Raw genomic sequence first — 22,571 nt, 5'->3', positions numbered from 1 at the left:
CTTGTGCCCTTTCCCTTTAAGTGTTTATTATTACTGCGGTTATGCAGAATGCTCGGGACCAGGGGTTTTCCAGATAAATGATCTTTCCGTATTTTGGATCTTCATACCTTAAGTCATGTAAATATTAAATAAACCCAATAGGCTGGTTTTGCTTCCAATACGGATAACTAAGGATCTTAGTTGGGATCAAGTACAAGATATTGTTTTATTATTACCGAGAAAACATCATTCTTAAATCATTTTTAAAGATTTGGATTATTTAGATAAAATGGGAGTCTATGGCAGATGGCTTTTCCCTAATTCGAAGCTAATTGGATAACGGATCCCATACCTGTATCTGTATTTATATAGAGCCAGCATATTCCCCAATAGTCCCTACCTCAATTGAGCTCACAATCTAAAGTCTCTATCACATTCACACAGCAGCAGCAGCCCGTTCTCCTCCAGGTCTCTTAATAACCTGCCTGCTTCTGCTGCATTGTTTTCACAACACCAAAAAATGAAAGTATTTTAAAGTAATGAAAATATTATGTAATATTGCCCTGCACTGGTAAAATGGACGCGTTTGCTTCAGAAACACTACTATAGTTCATATAAACAAGCTGCTGTGTAGCAATGGCGGAAATTGAAAAAAAGACTATGGTACAGGTTAAATAGTGGATAACAGATAACACCATTATGTTCTACAGAGCTTATCTGCTGTGTAACCTGAGCCTTTTCTCTTTTGAATGGCTGCCCCCATTGCTACACAGCAGCTTATTTATATAAACTATAGTAGTGTTTCTGAAGCAAACAACAGTTTTACCAGTGCAGGGCAACACTGCATTGTATTTTTATTACTTTAAAACAATGTCATTTTTTGATATTTCTGTTGCCTTTTATTTTTTATTAATTTGGGGGGGGGGGGTCAGAGAACACGATTTCTATGGATTAAAATGCTTGAGGCTCAGGTTGAACATCCCCAGGTAAGCGGGGCAAATATGTAAGCAGAATGCCAAGACGGGATGAATAAATACTTATTTTGCTTCTGGTATTTGCAGACAGAGCTCACTTTTATAACAGAGCTGGAATGTATCTAACCTTAGATGCCATTGCTCATCTCCCGAGAGCACGACTTTCTGCCATTGCTATGAGTTACTACTATGGTGCCTAACGGCCATTTTACATGCTGGCGAAGGTATTATTTACACTATTTATATAGTGCCAATATATTTTGCAGGTATTCAAAGACCCTTTTCATGTACCCAACACTTTGGCACAATTAATAGATATATGTTCCTAAATACCCTTATATTATGATAGTGATCACAGTGACCCTGCCAGAGTAGACCAAGTCCATAAGAGCGTTTTGCAGCCGCCCACCCTAGATATGAAGCAGCAACAAGCCGTGTTGAGTGCCATGCTCCTTAATGTGCGTTACACTACTGTGGCCTCCATTGTTTCTATTCAGTGGAAAACACACCCAGTTTACAAGTAGGCTTTATGGATTTATTTTTCTATAAATACCCAATGACACATATTGGCATTGCGTGTTCTGCACTGGGAGTTGTGTTTATCTGCATCCAATGATATTGAACGACATTCAACACCGCTGTTAAAGCAGAACGAAAGGTTAAAACTAAGTAAGCCTTATCAGAAAGGTCCACCTAAATATACCAGTAAACCCTCAAAGTAATGCTGCTCCGAGTCCTCTGTCAAAAGAAACACAGAATTTCTTTCCTTCTATTGTGTACTCATGGGCTTCCGTATCAGACTTACTGTTTTCAGCTTAAACCTACTTGCCCCGGGCGTGAGCATGCTCAGTTTGCTCCTCTCCCCTCCCCCTTCTCTGCTGTAATCTGAGCCCAGAGCTATGAGTGAGGAGGAAGAGACTCAGGCAGGAAGTGATGTCACACCGAGCTAATATGGCAGCTTCTATCCTAAACAACCAGAGAGAACTTCTAGAGCTGTTTACTCAGGTATGGTAAAGCATTCTACAGAATAAATATAGCACTCTAGCTTGCACTATTGTAGCTAAACTATTGCCAATAAACTGCCTCCGTAGCTTCCCTTCTCCTTTAAAATACTGACCGGGTACCAAAATTCTCCGTCCATAAAGGATCTTACAATGCCCTTTTAATTAACTCGATAATGAAAATGTTTCCTGCACTGTTGAATGAAACCTTCCGATGAGCATTGATTACAATTAAAAAAAAAAATCACTTATCATTTTTACATATGATGTAGAGCGGTGATCCCCAACCGGTAGCTCGCAGGCAACATGTTGCTCCCCAACCCCCTGGATGTTGCTCCCAGTGGCCTCTAAGCAGGTGCTTATTTTTGAATTCCTGGCTTGGAGTCAACTTTTGGTTGCATAAAAACCAGGTGTTCTGCCAAACAGAGTCTCTTGTAGTCTGCCAGCCCACATATGGGTCACCAAATAGCCAATCACAGCCCTTATTTGGCACCCCAGGAACGTTTTGCATGCCTGTGTTGCTCTCCAACTCTTTTTATTTTTGAATGTGGCTCACGTGTAAAAAAGGTTGGGGACCCCTGATGTAGAGAGTGATATTCTCTATATACCTTTGAGTTAACTTTTAGTATGACGTAGAATGATATTCTGTGACAATTTGCAATTGGATTTCATTTTTAATTATTTGCGGGTTTTTTTAAAAAAAATTTTAGCTTTTTATTCAACAGCTCTCTGAAATTTCTAGTTGCTAGGGTGCAAATTACCCTAGCAACCATGCATTGATATAAATAGGAGGCTTAAATATGAATAGGTGAGGCTCAGAATAGAAACATGAGTAATAAAAAGTAACAATAACAATATATTTGTAGCCTTACAGAGCATTTGTTTTTTAGATGGGGTCAGTGACCCCATTTGAGTGCTGGCAAATAATTTAAAAACTATAAAAAAATAAATAATGAAGACCAAATGAAAAGTTACTAAGAATTAACCACTCTATAACATACTAAAAGTTAACTTAAAGGTGAACCACCTTTATTTATAAAGGCAACGTCTATGGAAGGCAGTATCTGTCCGGCCGCACTGCTGCTGATGACTCCCAAAACAATGTTGCAGAAGTCAGCTGACGGAGGAGAAAAGACGTCTGCTCAGAAAGGGATAAACAAACGCTGCTTTCCATTATGCGTCTCATGAACGTATAAATGGAAAAGTGGCTTAGAATTCCATTTTCTGTCATTATGGAACAAACAGTTTTTTGGGTGGAGTCTGCCATTAGTAGAGAGCATGTTGTTATTTGCAGAACATTGCTGGTGCTGCATCAGCAGAGACCCTGTGCATTGTGGGCCCAGCATTACTGGGGCCCCTGTGCAGCCATTATTGAGCATTTGGATGATATCAGTTGGGAATCTTGCTCCTTGATTTATATAATTCTCCAGATCTGGACCCCAATATTCTTGCAATGTCAGGGCCCCCCCCCCATCTTCCGTGACATACATTCTTTTTATGCGTAACCTACGCTGCCTGAACCGGAACCCTGTTTTCCACGCGTTCTTGTTATGCCATTACATTGTGCCCAGCCCTCCCCACATTCCACTTACTTCTGCAACTTTCTCTTGTTTTACAATCATGATATATTTGTATTTAAACTAATTGCGCAGGGCGGAGAGAACCTCTCCCGTACTATTTTAAAATGAGGCCCAGACGCCAGAAGTCGCTCGAAGAAAAATATATTTAAATATGCCAAAACAAATACGAACAGGGAGCAGGAGAAAAAAAAAAAAAAAAGAAAGACCCTTTTTAGGAAATTAACCAGTGATTAAACCCAGACTTTACAGAACACACATCCGTTGACTTTAACAATTATAAACCCCCTGGCACCTCCAGATCTCAATCTTTTTTTTTTAGTTAAAAAGTACATTTTTAAAATTAAAAAGGGGGGGGGGAACGAGAGTCTCCTATTTAAAAAAAAAAAATCCTCTCCCATTACGATCGAAAACTTAAATAAACATTGGCCTATAAAAACAACACTTACACAAACATTCCCTTTATACAAACGCATGCCGAAACTTGCTCCTTCTATAAAAACATATTTACGGCTTGTGCCAATAGTCTGAGGCTGGGACGCAGAAATCAAGGTTTTTCTTTCTCACTCAACGCACACAAAAAAAACCTAGCGGGGCCCAACAAAATGACAAATAAATTGATTATTCTATTGCAGCCTGGCTAAATACTCCTATGTCTTGTGCAAACAGCTCAGCCCTTTCACACTTCCAAATACAATAAACTCGGGACTTATAAAACAGATTGTATTTTAATTGAATAATGTTTTTTCCCCCAAATGAGAAAGCAAAGATGGTCAGGATAATGCCCCCTATTCTGGGTAAGGGAAAGTTGCAGGATTTACAGGGTGGCAGCTATTTGATTGCAAGCTCCCCTGAGTCAGGGACTGATATGAACGATACATAGAGGTATGAGTTTCGTTATCCAGAAACCCATTATCCAGAAAACACCGAAATATGGAAAGGCCGTTTCCCATAGACTCCATTTTATCCAAATAATCAACATTTTTAAAAATGATTTCCTTTTTCTCTGTAATAATAAAACAGTAGCTTGTACTTGATCCCAACTAAGATATAATTAATCCTTATTGGAAGCAAAATCAGCCTATTTGGGTTTATTTAATGTTGGCACTATATAATAAAGGGTAATAACAATAACAAATGTTATCAAAATTTGAATTTATGAATTTTAGAGTTTTGCTTTAAATCAAATAAACTCGAATGTGTGTTTATTTGAACGGAAAAACGATAATAAAAACATCAAAAAAAATAAAAACCCTCAAATGCGGTGAATTATTCATATTCTGCTCATTATTTTCAATGCGTCTATCAACACACTCGAAAAAATTTTAAAAACGCAAATGGAAAAAAAAGACAGTTTTAGTGCAAAAACGCTCAAGTCGTGGCAAGTATTCAAATTCAGAAATTGATAAATCAGCCCCTACGAGTGCTGCCTAAACTCCATCAGAGCCCAGTTGAAGGCATGCGAGATCCAGGGGTACACGGAGCGCACGTTTATATTTAAGCCCAAGACTGGCAATACTACGCGGAGAAAAGGGCCAATTAATTGTAATTGTACGAACACAGCCACATTCCAACCGCTAAGCACACACACACACACACATACACCTCCACAAACACACAACATGCTCCAGCAAACTGCCACAAAAGGCACAAAGGCCCGTGTGTTACAATAGTCAAAAGCCTCTTTTATAAAAAGGTGAAAAGAAGAAACGTTGTGGAATGTTACTGCCCAGGTGGCTGTGTTTGCACTTCGTCTCTGGAGACTTGGCTTTTGTAAGCTCCCTGTGTCAATAGGATTTCGGCATTGTGTTCCCTGCTTCGCCTGTGTACGAGTGTTTAAGTGTGGAGCTGGGATGGGCACTGTGATACATTTACTACAATACAAGAGGCAGAGGCGGGAGAGCTATAATGATACTTTTACTACTTTGTTAGTAATAAAGCAGGACTGGACAACTCCCTGATACTATCAAGCCAAGGCTCCAAATGTCTCATTTATGTAGGGGTACACATGCCACTGAAGGAGATAATAAATATCTAGAAGAACTGCATCTTTCAGGTTACTCCATCCAAAATTGTGGGGCGATGAGACCCGAGCAGAGGAAGTAGGATTTTAAGGTGGCCATACATGGGCAGATTTTAGCTGCCGATTCAGATCCTTTAAAGGTGGCCATACCGATTATATGGCGAGGTCACCAAACGAGCGGATCTTTCCCCCGATATGCCCACTAACGGCAGGGCGATATCCGGTTAATCCGAACATTCGGCCCTAGGGAAAAATCTAACTTGCCCAAATGATATCAGACTGATTTTTAACCTGATATCGATATGGGGGACCTGTCGGAAGCCAAATCGGTCTATATATGTATGGCCCATGTATGGCCAAATTTAGACCAATTCGGCAACGGGCCTCCCCTACAAAGACTGGCCAAAAATCAGGCAGATCTCTATTGGGCATGTTTTCGCACCAGATCGAGGACCACATTGGCTAGTTGATGTGGTCCTCTTCCTATCAGCTGGTATGCCAGTCATTGTAATCCGATCATGTGGCCGTAGGGTTGAATGATCTGATTAGCCCGATATCGGCCACCTTTTGGTGGGCATATCGTGGGAGAGATACACTCAGGTGGCCTTACACGGGCAGATTTAAGATGCCGATTCAGGTCCTTTATGGTGGCCATACACGTTGAGGTGGGCGATATCGGGCTGATCTGATCGTGGGCCCTACGATAAGATCATAATGCAGCGAATACAGGCAGTCGGATAGCGGGACCGCATCAATTAACAGATGCGACCACGGTCCGATTGAGGAAGCCTGTTGGACGGTCCCACACATGGGCCAATAAGCTGCTGACTCGGTCTGTCGGCAGCTTTTATTGGCCTGTGTATAGCCAGCTTTATACCGATTCGGCAGCTTATCTGCCAGTATATGGGGCCCTCCGACTGTCCGCCCAAACCAATATCTGGCAGGTTAGATTTTTCCCACCCGATCGAGGACCACATCAGCTAGTTTATGCAGCCCTTGTCCTGTCTGCTGGTAATGAGCAGATCTCATAGTGTATGGCCACTTTTAGTCTGAGGGCCAGTTAAGATCTTGCTCCTACAAACATCTAAAAGCCCAGCTAGAAGGTCAATAAGGCTGAGAATTGGGGCGTGAACCAGACATTCTATAGTTGAATGACATATACATGATATAGAATTGATTTCCAGTGAACTTAGGAGGCCCTGAATATATGTTGAACCTCCAAGGAGGACTTGAACTGAAAAAGTCCAACAACCACTGCTATAAACAGCTTATCCACTATTCCCATGTTTAGGGGCTGAATAATCAAATGATGTCAGTAACGACATTTGTGGAGCACCTCAACATAACAGGAGCCACATTTCTTAGAGGGTCACATCCCACACCAAGGGCTTTGTGAACAGTCTTGTAGAAGGATATAATTTAGTAGATAAACAACAAGACCCGATTGTGGAGTTTAGACCTCCTGTGTTCTGTCCATGGAACAAATAACTAAGTGAGATCCCGCATTCCAGCAGGTCAACCGTTTGTGCTCACCAAAGGGCATTCTGTTTGAATGTGAATTCAACGAAAGTAGAACACAGTAACATACTGCCTATTTAGGCTTAACTGGAAGATGTATTTCAACAGGTAATAGTTATGGCAAGTGATGTACTCCAAGAAGGCCCCAGGATTATAGAGCGAATGGTGAGCTGATGATATCCAGCAAGATGAATCTACTAAACATGCCCAGGGATGTGTCCAGCAGGACATACGGAATATTAATAGGAACCAAAGGCCATAGGGATCCTTATTTATTGACCAAACCCAATAAGTCCAAAAGTCGCCATTAACATCAAACAATTCAGAGTCCCTCCAGCACTACTCCAGCCGAGTTTCTTAAAAAGCTTTTGGGGTTCTACGAGAGTCCATATTTATTGCCTCTATTTACCTACAAACACAGACACAATAGAAGCCAATAAAGCACTGAGACAATGGAATTTCTTTTGTGGTGGGTCAATTAATAAGCGTACCATTCATGAAAGGCAGGAGGCTAGAGGTCCATTCAGCCTGCCCCCTCAAACTCTATTCTTGTGATTTGAGAGGTCAAGAAGATTTAGATGGATGCAAATCTCCATCAAAAGAGGCTGAATCAGCAACCAAAATGTGCTTGTGTATGGGCAGCTTTGGAGCCAATCCACACAGGAAGAGCTGAGCGTTAAGCTGGCTATACACAGGAGACCTGTTTGTTTGGCCACATTGCTTTGACCACCCAAGTAGTGGGCCAAACATGGCTGATCTGATGGATGGTGTAACCCAGACCAACACTTGGATCAAACAGGACTGCATCTACATCTCTAGGAGGTCCTACATTGATGCAAATTCCTAGTCAAAGAGAAACCAGCCAAATGGATCGGGTTAAACCCAAACTCCCACTCACTCTTAGCAGTCAAGCGGTAAAGCAAAATATACATTTTTAGTTTCTGATTCAAGTTGCACCAAAAAGCCTTGAACATTTTCAGGAAGCCTTGCTCTTTAACCCTTAAACTTACATCACTCTGCACCAGAAGATGAAGTTCTTAGTTCGCACCTCATAAATACATTTCAGCAATTTCTCACCCTCCAGCCTCCCGAATTCCCTTGTGTGCTCACTGAACTGAATATGGGCCTGGAGGCTGCCGCCTCTCCTCTCTGCTGCCAGAGGAAACCTAAGACTTTTCCTTACTGCAGGGTAAAAAATAATACCTTTTCCATTCTCTCGTAGTCTAGGAGCCGGGCTCCATGTTGTGTACCCTGCCTCTAGTACCGAAGTCATATCTGTGAAGCCCCCTAAGCAGTAAAATGTCATATATAATGCCATACCATCATTAAAGGGGTTGTTTACCTTTAAATTAACTTTTAGTATGATGTAGAGTTTTTTACTCAGCAGCTCTCCTGTTTGCAATTTCAGCAGTCACTATGGCCCAAATTACCCTAGCAACCATGCATTGATTTGAATGACAGACAGATATGATTAGGAGAGGTCTGAATATTAAGAGGAGGTAAAATGTAGCAATACCAATACATTTGTAGCCTTACAGAGCATTTGTTTTTTAGACGGGTCAGTGATCCTCATTTAAAAGCTGGAAAGAGTTAAAAACTTTTAGGGCAGAGACACGCTCAGATTCTGGAAGATTTAGTCGCCCATCGATAAATCGCCTCTTCTTTGGAGTGACTAATATCCCCGAACTGCCTCCCGCCGGCAAGAATGTAAACCGCCGGCGGGATGGCACTCGGATCGCTTCGTTTTCTGAAGTCATCCGAAGTTTCAATATACATTCTAGCCGACGGGAGGCAGTTCCGGGAGATTAGTCGCCCTGAAGAAGAGGAGATTTGTCACCGGGCGACTAATCTCCCCGAATCAGAGTGTGTGTCTCTGCCCTAAAAAAGAAAAAATCAAGGTCAATTGAAAAGTTGCTCAGAACTAGCCTTTCTATAAAGTACCACACCTTTAATCAAAATATATGATTAATGTATTTTCCCTTTTGTCGCCTTAGTTTGCAGTTTCAGCTTTGCCTGCCCTGCCATTGTCTTCCTGATGCCAAAATAAGACATTTAAATGAGAGCTAATGGGAGTAAATTCCCTTTCTCGTAGCCGGTTCTGAGAAACAACAGCCAAAATACCAAAGTAGATATTCCCTTGGGCTTAGCATTAAAAGTGGAGGGTTCAGAGGTCCCATGGCTGATCAACTGATTGATTGACCTGTATTCATACAGGAATAACTTGACTAACGACCCAATTCACATGCATCTTCTTAGCACTAGAAATCTCCTCCTACACACTTGGAAGTCTCATCTGTTCAACTTACAAACCATTGAAACGTTTTAATTAGCGTATATCGGAAAGCTGCTTCCTTGAAAAGCCTTTCCGCGACTAGAATCTCAATTGCCGGCGGAGCGCTCCGTTTTCCGAAGTCGCTTGAAAGTTGCCTCACAAAGAAACATCGGGCAACTTCGGAAAACAAAAGTGCCATCCTGCCGGCAATTTAGATTCTAGCCACGGGGAGGCAGTTCAGGGAGTTAGTCGCCCGAAGAAGAAGCGATTTGTTGGGCTACTAATCTCCCCCAGTAGCTTTTTGTGCCCCTGCCATTAAAATTCCTTTTCGGGCGGAGTTTCAGTTTAAATCGCAGTAGGTGATCTAGCGACGGAAGGGCCTCCATGTAGCGAAAAAAAAAAATGAGTGGACGTGTTTTTTTCTTTAATGTTTTATGCGTGAGCATGTCAGACACTATAAATACATTGTATTTTATAAAGTGTTATTGTTACCACATGCTCCTGGCAATAAGTGTGAGCTGTTTACTTTCAGACTGCCAGTTAAACAATGCAGCTCACTTGTATTCCATGGAGAATCATTGCTACATGGGAATGGGATCTGTGTAATGCAAGGCTTGCAGCACAGGTCTTTTTTCAACCTCGACATCTATGTTTAATCAGCAGGTATTATGCCGTTTTTTTTGCCCGTATCCATAATTACGTCATTATTCTGGACTGGACACAGCATCTAGACATGACATATATAAATAAAACTCTGCAGCCTGGTCACCAGACCTCTGCACCTGCAATTCTGATTAACCTTATGCATCCAGAGCAGCAATGCATTCAGGAAGTTGCAAATGCAGCCCCAGGTAAAAAGCTTGCTCTGCTGCTTCAGCTTAAAGGGGTTGTTCACCTTTGAGTTTATGTTTAATATTATATAAAGAGTGATATTCTGAGACAATTTGCAATAGGTTTTCATTTTTTATTATTTGTGGTTTTTGCGTTATTTGTCTTTTTATTCAGCAGCTCTTCAGTTTGCAAAACCCACAAATAATAAAAAATGAAACCAATTGCAAATTGTCTCTGAATATCACTCTCAACATCATACTAACAGTTAATTTAAAGGTGAACAACCCCTTAAATGGGAATTGCACCAGGAGGCGAGTTGCCCAATAGATTTTGCACTCCGTCTTTCTCCAGTCCTGGATGTCTGTCTATACAGTATACATCCAATAATAATTTACTATAATGTTCTGGCAGGAGAGCAGCTAAAGTGCTTTATTGTATGGGGGGGGATACATGATACAGAATAGATGTGCCTGTCCCTTTATGTGGGAGAGTAACCCCTATACACAGCAGCATCAGCACTAGGCTACAATTTCTGGCACATCATTAAAGTGTCATATGATTTTACCCCTACTTCATGGCAGATAATTTCCCCTGCGCAACCCCAAATAACTCTCGCCCGATTCCCGATACCTTCCCAGCTATTTGGCCTCCCCTGCCATTGTTTTCACGACTTGCTGCGTTGACAGGGACATCACCGGGTGATTTACAAGGGCACGAAAAGCTGGTTTTTAATCCTTGTGGGTCGGGCATTAAACAATAATTAAAGGAAAAAAAATTTCATTCCATTATGTTCTGCTCCTAGAAAAAATACAGTCAATTAAGCTAAAAAGTTGCAACTATAGATGTGTTCTAGGTTAATTCACCCTTTAAAGCAGCAGTAAGCATTAGAGGATTTATTACTGCAAGTGCATCACACATCAAAATATCGCCAAACGAGTGCATCTCTCCCCGATGTACCCACATTGAGGTGGGTCTGATCCGATCGTGGGTCCTAGGGCACAACGATCGGATCACAATGCAGTTCACACAGGCAGTCAAATTGCAGGACTGCATCAGATGTGGCCGCGATCCGACGGGATTTTTTTAACCGGCCCGATCGAGATCTGGAAAAGCCCGTTGGAGGGCCCCACACACGGGCCAATAAGCTGCCGACTCGGTCTGTCGGCAGCTTTTATCGGCCCGTGTATGGGGCCTTAATACTATAATATGTATGTGGGAGCTGCCATAATGCTTAGCGTCCCATAGAGACTAATGCTACAGCACACTGAATGATCAAACAGAGATGGTGTTATTGAACTATAGCAGGTTGGCTCAGATGTTGCAGAACAACAGCAGCAGCATATTGCATCTCTCAGCTGCATACAAGAGGGCTGCATGTTGCGACTACCCTCCCAGCCCATTCTTTGACTTCTACATTTTATGAACTTAGGAGAAGTCTGTAACTCAAGTGAATGCAGCCTGCACGGAGCAGTGGCCCAACTGCAAGATCTTTCCCAAGTCGGGTCTGTTTCTTGTCACCCCCACCCCCCTCCCCAAAATGCCAGGCCCATGTCTGCCCCAGACCAGAGCTGCACTCTGTGCCTGTCAACCTGCCTGTGATTAATTAGCCACAAGCCCAGGGACTGAACTCACAGCAGAACACAGAGCCCCTCAGTCCCACCTACAAACCCTGCGTCCCCCCTTCTCGCTGCCTCTAAACTGTGCAAACTCTGGGCTTTGCCAGAACAACTTGGCTAAGGCGGAAAACGAGACCAAAGAGATTTGGCAGGGAATGCGTCCAAATACCTCCAAAACTGCATAAAAAAAAATAGCGGCACTAAGGCCTCGGCGGGGTGGTCTCCATAAAGACAATACGTCCGGACCCACGTCGGTCACAGAGTTGCTCAACTCTAATATTGCTGCCTGCCAAAATCCACACCACCGGGGAGAATGGAGTAACCCTTGCTGTGCAGGCGTAAGAGGTTGAGAGGCCTGGGCAGTCTACGCAGTGGATACTACTGGGTCCCACAGCAAATTATTTTTCAGACCCCCAAAATATCTAGAGTTTGACCTTTTTTACCAATGTTTATTGAAATTACATATGAATAAGGTCATCCTATACCTCCTGCCCCCCTGCAGCCTACCCCAAGATCCTTGCACATGGGCAGCAGGCCGAACAAAAAGCAAGAGTGAGGGCAATATAGATGTACAGGTATGGGATCCGGAAACCTGTTATCCAGAAAGCTCTGAATTACAGAAAGACTGTCTCTCACATACTCCATTATAATCAAATAATCCAAAATTTTAAAAAGGTTTTCCTTTTTCTGTGTAATAATAAAACAGTAGCTTGTACTTGATCCCAACTAAGATATAATTAATCCTTATTGGAGGCAAAACCAGCCTATTGGGTTTATTTTCTAGTAGATTTAAGGTATGAAGTTCCAAATTACATGAAGGCATAACTTTTTGCATTGCTAATAGGTTCTCTTTACTGACTTTTATTACATTCCCCCATATATGTTATAAAAGGGAATAACAGCTAAAGTTAAGCAACTTTTCAATTGGCCTTCTTTTTTATAGTTTTTGACTTATTCGGACTCTTTCCAGCTTTCAAATGGGGGTCACTGACCCCATCTAAAAAAAAATGCTCTGTAAGGCTACACATTTATTGTAGGGATGCACGGAATCCAAGATTTGGTTCGGGATTCAGCCAGGATTCGGCCTTTTTCAGCAGGATTGGATTCGCCCGAATCCTTGTGCCTGGCTGAACCAAATCCGAAGGTGAACAACCCCTTTAAATGAAAAGTGTCCATGTCGGCCGGGGCACCTTTTATTAATAGGCCCCCACCTAGTCACTGTTGGTGCCCTGAAATAAAGCAAAATCAAACTCCCCCAAATGAAAAGTAAACGCTGCCACCCACTCCATGCATCTGAGCCGAGACACTGCAGTCATTGTTGCCTGTTCCTTTATAATAAATTATTCCTGTTTGGTTTTATCCGGACCAAATGTTTTCGATCATCGCTGCCACTCCAGAAAGCCGATTATAAAAATAATCCTAGTGTTGTATGAAAGTGTAGATCGTTGCATCACTTATTCATTTTACTGCATTTACTTACAAATTGGAGCCGCCATCTTGCTTGCATAGGTTAAAGGAGAAATAAACCCTAAAGATAAATATGGTTAAAATGCAATATTTTGCATCCTGCACTTATTTCACCAGCCTAAAGTTTCAGCCTTGTGTACAACATTTCTAACCAACTTCTTTATTTAGGCTTTACTTCTCCTTTAAACTATTCCGCACCTCATGTATTTTATACACTCAACTGTACAGTACCAGCGCAGAGGTTTAGCAGCCCTATAACAGTAATGATCCAGGCCTTCAAAGTTGTGCAAAGGATCTTGGATCTTGTTAATTCATCTTCTGTGTGTCAGTGGCACTGCACATGCTCAGTGTGATCTAGTCAGCTGCTGAGAAGCTAAGCCCTTGAACGTTTTTACACTTATTCGTGCAATTAATTGCAATTGAAGGCAGTGTTTTTGGTTCTACCTCTCAATATAGCCGCAGCCAGTAGTGATGGGCGAATTTGCGGCGAATCTCTGCGTTTCGCTGGCGGCAAATAAATTAGCGAAATTGCTGCGACAATTTAGACGCCATCGACAATTTACCGCACGCCCATTGACTTGCTATTGGATTAAATAGGTGCGCGTCAAATTGTTGCCGGCGGCAATTTTGACACCCAAGAATTGACGCCACTGACAAAAATCGCATTTCGTGAATTATATTGCATTTCGCAAAATTCGCAGAAAATTCTCAAATTTTCCGGCGAAGTTCTCCTCCAAAGCTGCGAATCGTCTACACTGCCTCAGGAGTCGGAAGCAGCAGTGCAGAGACTGTAAACTGCCAGACACACAGAGTTTTCAGCAGCAATTACACTGGCAAATAACATTAACACTGTGCTAATTCAATGGCCAAATGAGGTTGATGCATCGCAGGTGAGGAGCTTAGCACCTGAGTATCATCACTTTATGTTTGTGTTTGTTTTATTTTCACTTTCTGTGGGGGATCTAAAGAGCCGAGGGCTATTTGCCCTTTCCCTCATGCTGACCCATCCATCACACTTGTGACTCCTGCCTTTTGGGCAACAGTCCCCTTTGCCTTTGAGCTCTGATCTCCATCCCAAATACAAAGATCAAGATGGGTGGGGTGGGGGGTTTAGCAATGAGGGGCTTTAGTATCCTCAATTCAAAGTCATCTCTCTAAAACATTTACAGACCATTGTCCTGGGAGCTTTCGCTGCCCTCCATTGGAAAATGTGATTGTAAGCTCTTCCGCTCTTTGAATAACTGAAATAATCCAAGTTCAGTGCCAAAAGTACAGACACCGCATTGCATATGATACAACAACAGGACAGAAAGTAAAGGGAAACTTGGACTTGTTATATGAACGTTAGCCTCGGTTCTGCAAGACATAGCAACCAATTAGAGCTAAGCTTTCATTATCCCAGCTGCATCAGAACGACCAAAACTAAATGCTGATTGGTTGCTGGGCAGGAAACAATTTCCCAGTGTATGTAAATAAGCTACTCCTAAGGTTTTTGCAGGCGGGGGTGAATAAGGATAAGGATAGACTGGTACGAGTTTGGTTATTCCGTATAATGGATCTTTCCGTAATTTGGATCTTCAGACCTCAAGTCTGCTAAAAAAAAAATAATTTAAACATCAAATAAACCCAACAGGTTGGTTTGATAATATATTATACACAATAAATGTATTGTGTGATGTCATGAATGTAAATTTTAATGGTCACTACCCCCTTAAAAGGATCTGTGCAGAGGGGAGACCGACAGCCTATGAGTAAGTGCCCAGCTTGGCACAAAATGCGTTAGGCTAATGAATTACTTTTAAAAAATATTTGGGCTACTTTTTCACTAAACAATAGGTCGATTTTTTTGTTTTTGGATTTGCTTTACCAAATGATGAATAACCCTTGGACTGGGTGTTTTCTGGGACATGACAACTGTATCTCATTTTGGACTTCGAGTCATACGTTTTTGACTTTAATTGGATTTACGACCATTGCTTTAAGGTAGAACTACACGCCACGTTAATGTAGTATAAAATACAAGGTACTGTTTTATTATTACAGAGAAAAACAAAATTATTTGAAAAAAATTTTAACTATTTAATTGGAGTCTATGGGAAACAGCCTTCCCGTAATTCAGAGTTTTGTGGATAAGGATCCCAGTACCTGTACTTTATTGATATGCGGGTAGGGCCGATAATCGCGGGACAGGGATGACCCCGCACCTCCATTTGCGGGTGGTGGGCGGGTCTGGGTTGAGTCGGAATATGATTTGATCCAAGGAAGATGTGTATTCTCCTGACTGCACTGGTGCGGGGGTCCGGGTTGAGCTCTTTTTCCTGCTAGGAACCCAGAACCAAATGAGTGGATCTTTGCCCGAAGGGGCCAAACCAGCAGCTCAAATCTGTCTAGGGACCTTGTTATATAGAGGCTTCACTGGGGACGCTGGGCATTGAGATTTAGGACAAAGGAGGGCTGAAGAATATTCCCTGAAGTCCAATAGATTCTAGATCTGCCACTTTAAGGGCAAATTTGAAGGCCATTTTGCAGCCCTTGTTAAATCGCAGGGCCCGTGATTTAAGGTGGCATAAAGGTCCCCATAGTTGCAAAGATTTCTCTTGCAGAACGACCGATTTTAGCGAAGTCCGACCAACCCATCGAAATTACATCTTACGATTTTTCGGCCGACATTTGTCAGGAAATTGATCGGCCAGGTCAAAAAATCTTTATCAGTCCCAGTGCAATCTCTCTATGTTTGCAGGGCCAAGCAGGCAGCTCCCCTTTGTTTTCCTGGCAAATTGGTCTTTTTAGTTGATGGACAATTCGTACGATCGTTTCGAGATAATCGTGGTCGCACGATGACGGTCGGATCTTTTAAAAATCTCAACATCTATGGCCGGCTTAAGAACAAAACTCTGCAAATCCAATCACATAAGCCAGACAGACAGATAATGACGTCAGCACCCTGTAGCTGCAATAAAAGCAGCAGAGGAAGAAACAAGAGCAGATTATGCAGAGCGGCTTGTAGCGGGCATAGCAGGTAATAAGGGAGGCGGAATAAAGAGGGCGATTAAATAAAATTAAACCCCTGCTATGATTTGATCAAAGGAAGATGTGTATTCTCCTGACTGCACTGGTGCGGGGGTCTGTGGGATTAGCACAATCAAAAGCCATTGGGGTCAGGCAGAGAGATTCCCCCTGTTATTGTTCAATGACCCTCACTGCATGTCTCTGCCCATTTAGTAAAGTCACTGAAGCTTGGGTTATTTACAGGCAGCCGCACAAGCAAAAATGGGGCACAGGCGTCTCCGAATTAGACATGGAGTATATTACGGTGCATTGAAAGCAAAACTCTCAACCCCCTTCATCTGTGACGGACTTCAACTCCCAGCATTCTCTGCCAGCCTACTGCTGCGGATACCGGCAAAAAAAGCAGGTGACATGCCTGACTTACAGAACTGAAAAGAATTCAGTCGGGAGGAATGACTGCGTTAAGCTGAATCCCACAACATGAAAAGCGCTTATAGCTTCAAGGGTAGAAGAAACAAGCACAACTACAGAGGAATGTAAATATCCCTGGGATATAGATCCAAATGACTGGAAGGCTAAATAGTTCTTGGATTTTTTGATTGGCTGGAAATCGAAGTAACTACCCTACAGCCATTGCTCTACTACAACTGCAGCTCGTGATATGGTGACGGAAATACAATGTTAACAACTGAAGAGCCACACTCTATATAAATTAAAGAGTTACAGTCACCATCTCTCCCTACTATACCTGCTATCCCACAGTCATACTCCCTTCCCAGAGACTATTATCCACTGTTACTATAGACACCATCTCTCCCTACTATACCTGCTATCCCACAGTCACACTCCCTTCCCAGAGACTATTATCCACTGTTACTATAGGCACCATCTCTCCCTACTATACCTGCTATCCCACAGTCACACTCCCTTCCCAGAGACTATTATCCACTGTTACTATAGACACCATCTCTCCCTACTATACCTGCTATCCCACAGTCACACTCCCTTCCCAGAGACCATTATCCACTGTTACTATAGGCACCATCTCTCCCTACTATACTTGCTATCCCACAGTCACACTCCCTTCCCAGAGACCATTATCCACTGTTACTATAGGCACCATCTCTCCCTACTATACTTGCTATCCCACAGTCACACTCCCTTCCCAGAGACTATTATCCACTGTTACTATAGACACCATCTCTCCCTACTATACCTGCTATCCCAGTCACACTCCCTTCCCAGAGACTATTATCCACTGTTACTATAGACACCATCTCTCCCTACTATACCTGCTATCCCACAGTCACACTCCCTTCCCAGAGACTATTATCCCACTGTTACTATAGGCGCCATCTCTCCCTACTATACCTGCTATCCCACAGTCACACTCCCTTCCCAGAGACTATTATCTCACTGTTACTATAGACACCATCTCTCCCTACTATACCTGCTATCCCACAGTCACACTTCCTTCCCAGAGACTATTATCCACTGTTACTATAGGCACCATCTCTCCCTACTATACCTGCTATCCCACAGTCACACTCCTTTCCCAGAGACTATTATCTCACTGTTACTATAGACACCATCTCTCCCTACTATACCTGCTATCCCACAGTCACACTTCCTTCCCAGAGACCATTATCCACTGTTACTATAGGCACCATCTCTCCCTACTATACTTGCTATCCCACAGTCACACTCCCTTCCCAGAGACTATTATCCACTGTTACTATAGGCACCATCTCTCCCTACTATACCTGCTATCCCAAAGTCACACTCCCTTCCCAGAGACTATTATCCCACTGTTACTATAGGCACCATCTCTCCCTACTATACCTGCTATCCCAAAGTCACACTCCCTTCCCAGAGACTATTATCCCACTGTTACTATAGGCACCATCTCTCCCTACTATACCTGCTATCCCAAAGTCACACTCCCTTCCCAGAGACTATTATCCACTGTTACTATAGACACCATCTCTCCCTACTATACCTGCTATCCCAAAGTCACACTCCCTTCCCAGAGACTATTATCCACTGTTACTATAGACACCATCTCTCCCTACTATACCTGCTATCCCACAGTGACACTCCCTTACCAGTAGCTATTTAAAGGTGTATCTGCATGGTGTTTCACCTAAAAAACATATGGTATGTCACTGAGGTTCCAAAAACTCGACCTACCAACAAATGCTGCTTTGCTCAGAGTTCAGGGCAGCCCCCTGCAGACAACTGTAACCAATGATAACACCAGTGTTGAAGACAAGGTGGTACATGTCCAGGAATACCGGCAATACTGTGTTCCAAAAAGTAGCCTCCTAAATCACACCTGACAATCCTGCTTTTCCTGTAAAACCTCCAAAATATCAAATTTTTAAACTTTCAAAACAAAAAAAAAAAAAAAACCTCTCCAAAGTCCAAATACACACGTCCATGTCTGTTTTCCCTGCAAAGCTGTGAAACGCATTGGCACTTTAGAAAAGAGCCAGAAGACTTTAAAGTGACATTTCTTTGTTCCATCCCCAGAAGAAAATGTAATTTCAGCTCTTTGGGAATAGATTGGGGGTCTCCTCCCAAGGACACTTGGTATAATCTCCTTTATATCCCTTATAATCTCCTTTCATCGCTTTACCAAGTCACTTTTTATAGCACCCATTCCTATTATAAGCACATCCCTTTCATGAACACAACACCTTGCCCCAACTTTCTCCTTCCTAATGCGGTCAGCTCCAAAGAGCTCGATGTAAGAGGGTTTAACCCCTGAAACTTGCTAAATCCCTGGAAGGCACAGTGCCGGCACTGTCTCTTTTTTTGTGTGTTTAAATCCCAGCTAGAATTTCTCATTTTCTTTCCAAGGAGTTTCTGGCCTCCTCCCTCGGTGCTCCACCAAACACTTCTACTTCTAAAGCTTTGGCCAAGCTCAGAAAATAGCCCTAATCTGCATTTTAATTGGGATTCAGCAGAAGGGGAGACCTTGCCTCAATCCCTACTTATCAAGGAGCTTTACCGCAGTCTCCATTAAATATGTACAATAAGCGGGGCACCACGTACAAACTCATATAAAGCCCAGGAATTTAACCTCCCTCTTGGCCACGGATTCCCCCATTGAACAAAGCCCAGATTCCGGCACACAATGTACATTTAATGAGGGCCCAGCAATGCACTTTTTCACACTTAAACACGTCCACTATGGGAAATGTTTGTTATGTTTCAGAACAAGCCGAAAACAAAGCTACAATGGAGTTCTACGGCCGAACACAAACTCACAACTGAAGCAGTTGGCATGCCGCTATTTTACACAACAACCCCTGGAACATTTACATTATCGATGGATTTTTTTCCCCCTTTTACAAACACACTTCCAAGCCAGTTCCTTGATTAACACCAGATACCACGCTGACTGGGCTCAGGAATTTACGGCCGGTGGGACAAAGGAATGTTCTGCAAGGATTTTTTAGAAGGATAAGGAAAAACTTGAGTTTGTCAAAATGAGAAGCTTTTGTTGGGGCCTGTAATGCGCCCGTGGGTTTGGAGCAGTTTAACCTGTATGACGCATCCCCCCCCAGTTGTTGCCGAGTTTTGGTGGTAAATGGGGGGGGGGGGAACAAATCAATACAATTATGAACCAAATGAGCTACTGTACAATATAAGACTGGTACTAAATATCTGGTACTATACAGTGTTACAGTATTGCCTGTGACCCCAGGACATTCCATACATAAGTGCAGAGACACATGGTCAGATTCGGGGAGCAAACAAATCGCCTCTTCTTCGTGGCGACTAATCTTCCCGAACTGCCTCTCACCGGCTAAAATGTAAATCAAAACTTCAGAAAATGAAGGGCGACTAATCTCTCCGAACTGCCTTTCCGCCAGCTAGAATGTAAATTACGGGCGGGATGGCACTCGGATCGCTTCGTTTTCCGAAGTAGCCCTAAGTCGGAAGCCTCACAAGGAAACTTCGGGCGGCTTTGGAAAACGAATCGCTCCGAGTGCCATCCCGCTGGCGATTTAAATTCTAGCCGGCGGGAAGGCAGTTCAGAGAGATTAGTCGCCCCGAAGAAGAGGAGATTTGTCGCTGGGCGACTAATCTCCCTGAATCTAACCGTGTGTCTATGCCCTAAATGCAAACTACACCGACATACCCAGGGTACATACACACCACTAGTCGGACTTTTCATGCCCCTTATGCTGGGCCCCCCAAGCCGCTTAGCACCTACACTGGAAATCAGTACGGTCAACCCACGGGTGATTTTGCATTTACTGATCAGTGCCATGGCCCTTTGGCTTCCCAGCCCTACTGATATTCACAGAAGAAGTGTAAATGTGCCTGCGCAATATGCATATACATAGCAACCAGTCCATCAGACCCGGTGGGTTCCGACATTCATACCCATTGTAACTGTACAAAGAACCTATTGTTACACAAGCACTTAGCAGCTATCAGGAGTCGCACACCCAACCCCTACTCCACAGGTAAAACATCAACAGAACCCATAGTAAGCAAATCCACATTCTGCAATGAAGTTTGTCCATTCCACAGCCCTCCAGCTGATCCGGATTTCCCAGAACAACACCCCAAAGCTTTCAGGCTTAAAACTGAGAGTGGCATTTAGACAGTTTAGTTAATACCAAGAGGCCTGTGATTATATTTATGTTACATTCATTAACCTACTTGGGGCACAGCACTAGGGCTGTAACTACAGAGGAAGCAGACGTTGCCCAGATGATATTGGGGCCCCATGAGGCCCTAAATAATATAGAATTGCAATAGATATTGTTAAAACAGGTCAACCACTAGACATTTTGGGGGCCTGAAAAATTATTTGCTTTGGGGCCAAGTAATATGTACTTACGCAACTGCACAGCACACTTCTATTGCATGCCATAACAGTGGCCCTTCAACTACAACTACCAACATGCGTCTGACAGGCAAAAGCTGCAACTTGTAGAGTGCCCATCAGCTGACCATCATCACTAACCATTAACTATCCGTAAATAGGATCACTTTGACCTCATTTTTCCATACACGTTCTAAAAACACACAGACATAGCTCCTTCCGCACAGACATCTTTCATTTCCAATCTATTGGAGCTACCATATGGCTTGCTTTGTGGAGGTAAAATGAAAGATCCTCCACAAGCTCCAATGATACAGCGCCCCACAGTGGCCACATTTTGAGTAAACATACATATTTGCTTTTTTCTTCAACAATCATAATTGGTCAATTGAAAGTTGTCTTGAAATAAAGCTTCAAGTTAATTAGCTATAATGCCAGTCCACTTTGTCTAGTGTTGTCCCCTTGCTACATAAAGACCATAAGCAAATAAAGCTCCAATAAATATCACCTGACGCTTTTTTGTGCCGATTTAACGCACTGCGCTTTCAATTACGCACAGCGATTTTACTCAGGAGGAGCTGATTGAACCAAGAAGAAGCTGAATAACAGTTGAATTGATGACATAGGAATAGCCCCTGTTTGTTCCCCTGTTCTACTGGACTCAGGAGGCCCCCAGCTGGGGTTACAATGCAGTGAGCTTGTTGGCATTACCTGGAGAGAGTGCGCTGTAAGAGGATCCCCTCAGTTCTACATCAGGCGTGTGTCTGGCAAGACTCCGTGCGTCCCAGGGGACAGATTCCTAGTCCCGTTCCAGCCAATGAGAAATAATTATCCGTCAATCGGTCGCGGCTCGGAGCGCAGCAGGGTAAGTAAGTCCGGGGCAGAAGCAGCGCAATCCCTGCCCGGGGCCCGCTAATAAGCAGCAGCAGCCAGTGAGGTTCCAAAGAGGGGCGCTACAGAATCCCCCGTGCAGCAGGGTGAATGAGTTCTCAGTGATTTCTCCCCGATAGTCCCACGATCCCGAGAGGTTTCAGTGCATAGGAATCCCGCTAATTGCTGTCCAAGGCCCCTCCAGGCAGCAGTGCAGCCACAGACAACAATAAGGAGACACAGGGAAAGTTCCCCAAAGTGGATGTGTGAGAGGTGCACAACCAGTGTAGAGCCTGTGTGTGAGGAGCAATGGAAAGTCTGTGCGACTTTTCCCTTTCCCTCCCCCTCACTCCTCATCCTCACTCCTCATTCCTCCTCTTCCTCACTCCCAGCCCCTTCCTCCTCCCTCAGTCACTCCCCACTGCCTGGAACCTGAGCCTTCATCCCTCCCTTCATCCAATGCTCTGGGCCAGTCTCTGCTGCAACTCTCCTCCTTCTCTGCCTGCCCCACACTTTGGCAACTACATCACTGCACACAGGGAAGGTTTGTTTGTATTGGAATTACTATGCTATGTGCGCTTTCTCTCT

The 22,571-nt window shown here is 43.3% G+C and overlaps 1 protein-coding gene across 8 annotated transcripts in view; it reads right to left on the bottom strand.

The window, feature by feature from the left end:
- Window positions 1–22,340, bottom strand: part of fgfr2.L (fibroblast growth factor receptor 2 L homeolog) — a 72,058-nt gene extending 49,718 nt beyond the window's left edge. For 3 of the 8 annotated variants that reach the window (XM_018224414.2, XM_018224416.2, XM_041568447.1), the window contains exon 1: window positions 21,825–22,339. The gene's annotated coding sequence lies outside the window, so the exon portion shown is untranslated. 8 annotated transcript variants of the gene reach the window in all.
- Window positions 22,341–22,571: the final 231 nt, after the last annotated feature.

This window comes from Xenopus laevis, chromosome 7L (assembly GCF_017654675.1).
Source record: "Xenopus laevis strain J_2021 chromosome 7L, Xenopus_laevis_v10.1, whole genome shotgun sequence".
NCBI lineage: Eukaryota > Metazoa > Chordata > Amphibia > Anura > Pipidae > Xenopus > Xenopus laevis.
Note: the sequence above shows the minus strand (reverse complement) of the source record. Positions and strands in the feature narration are given on the sequence as shown.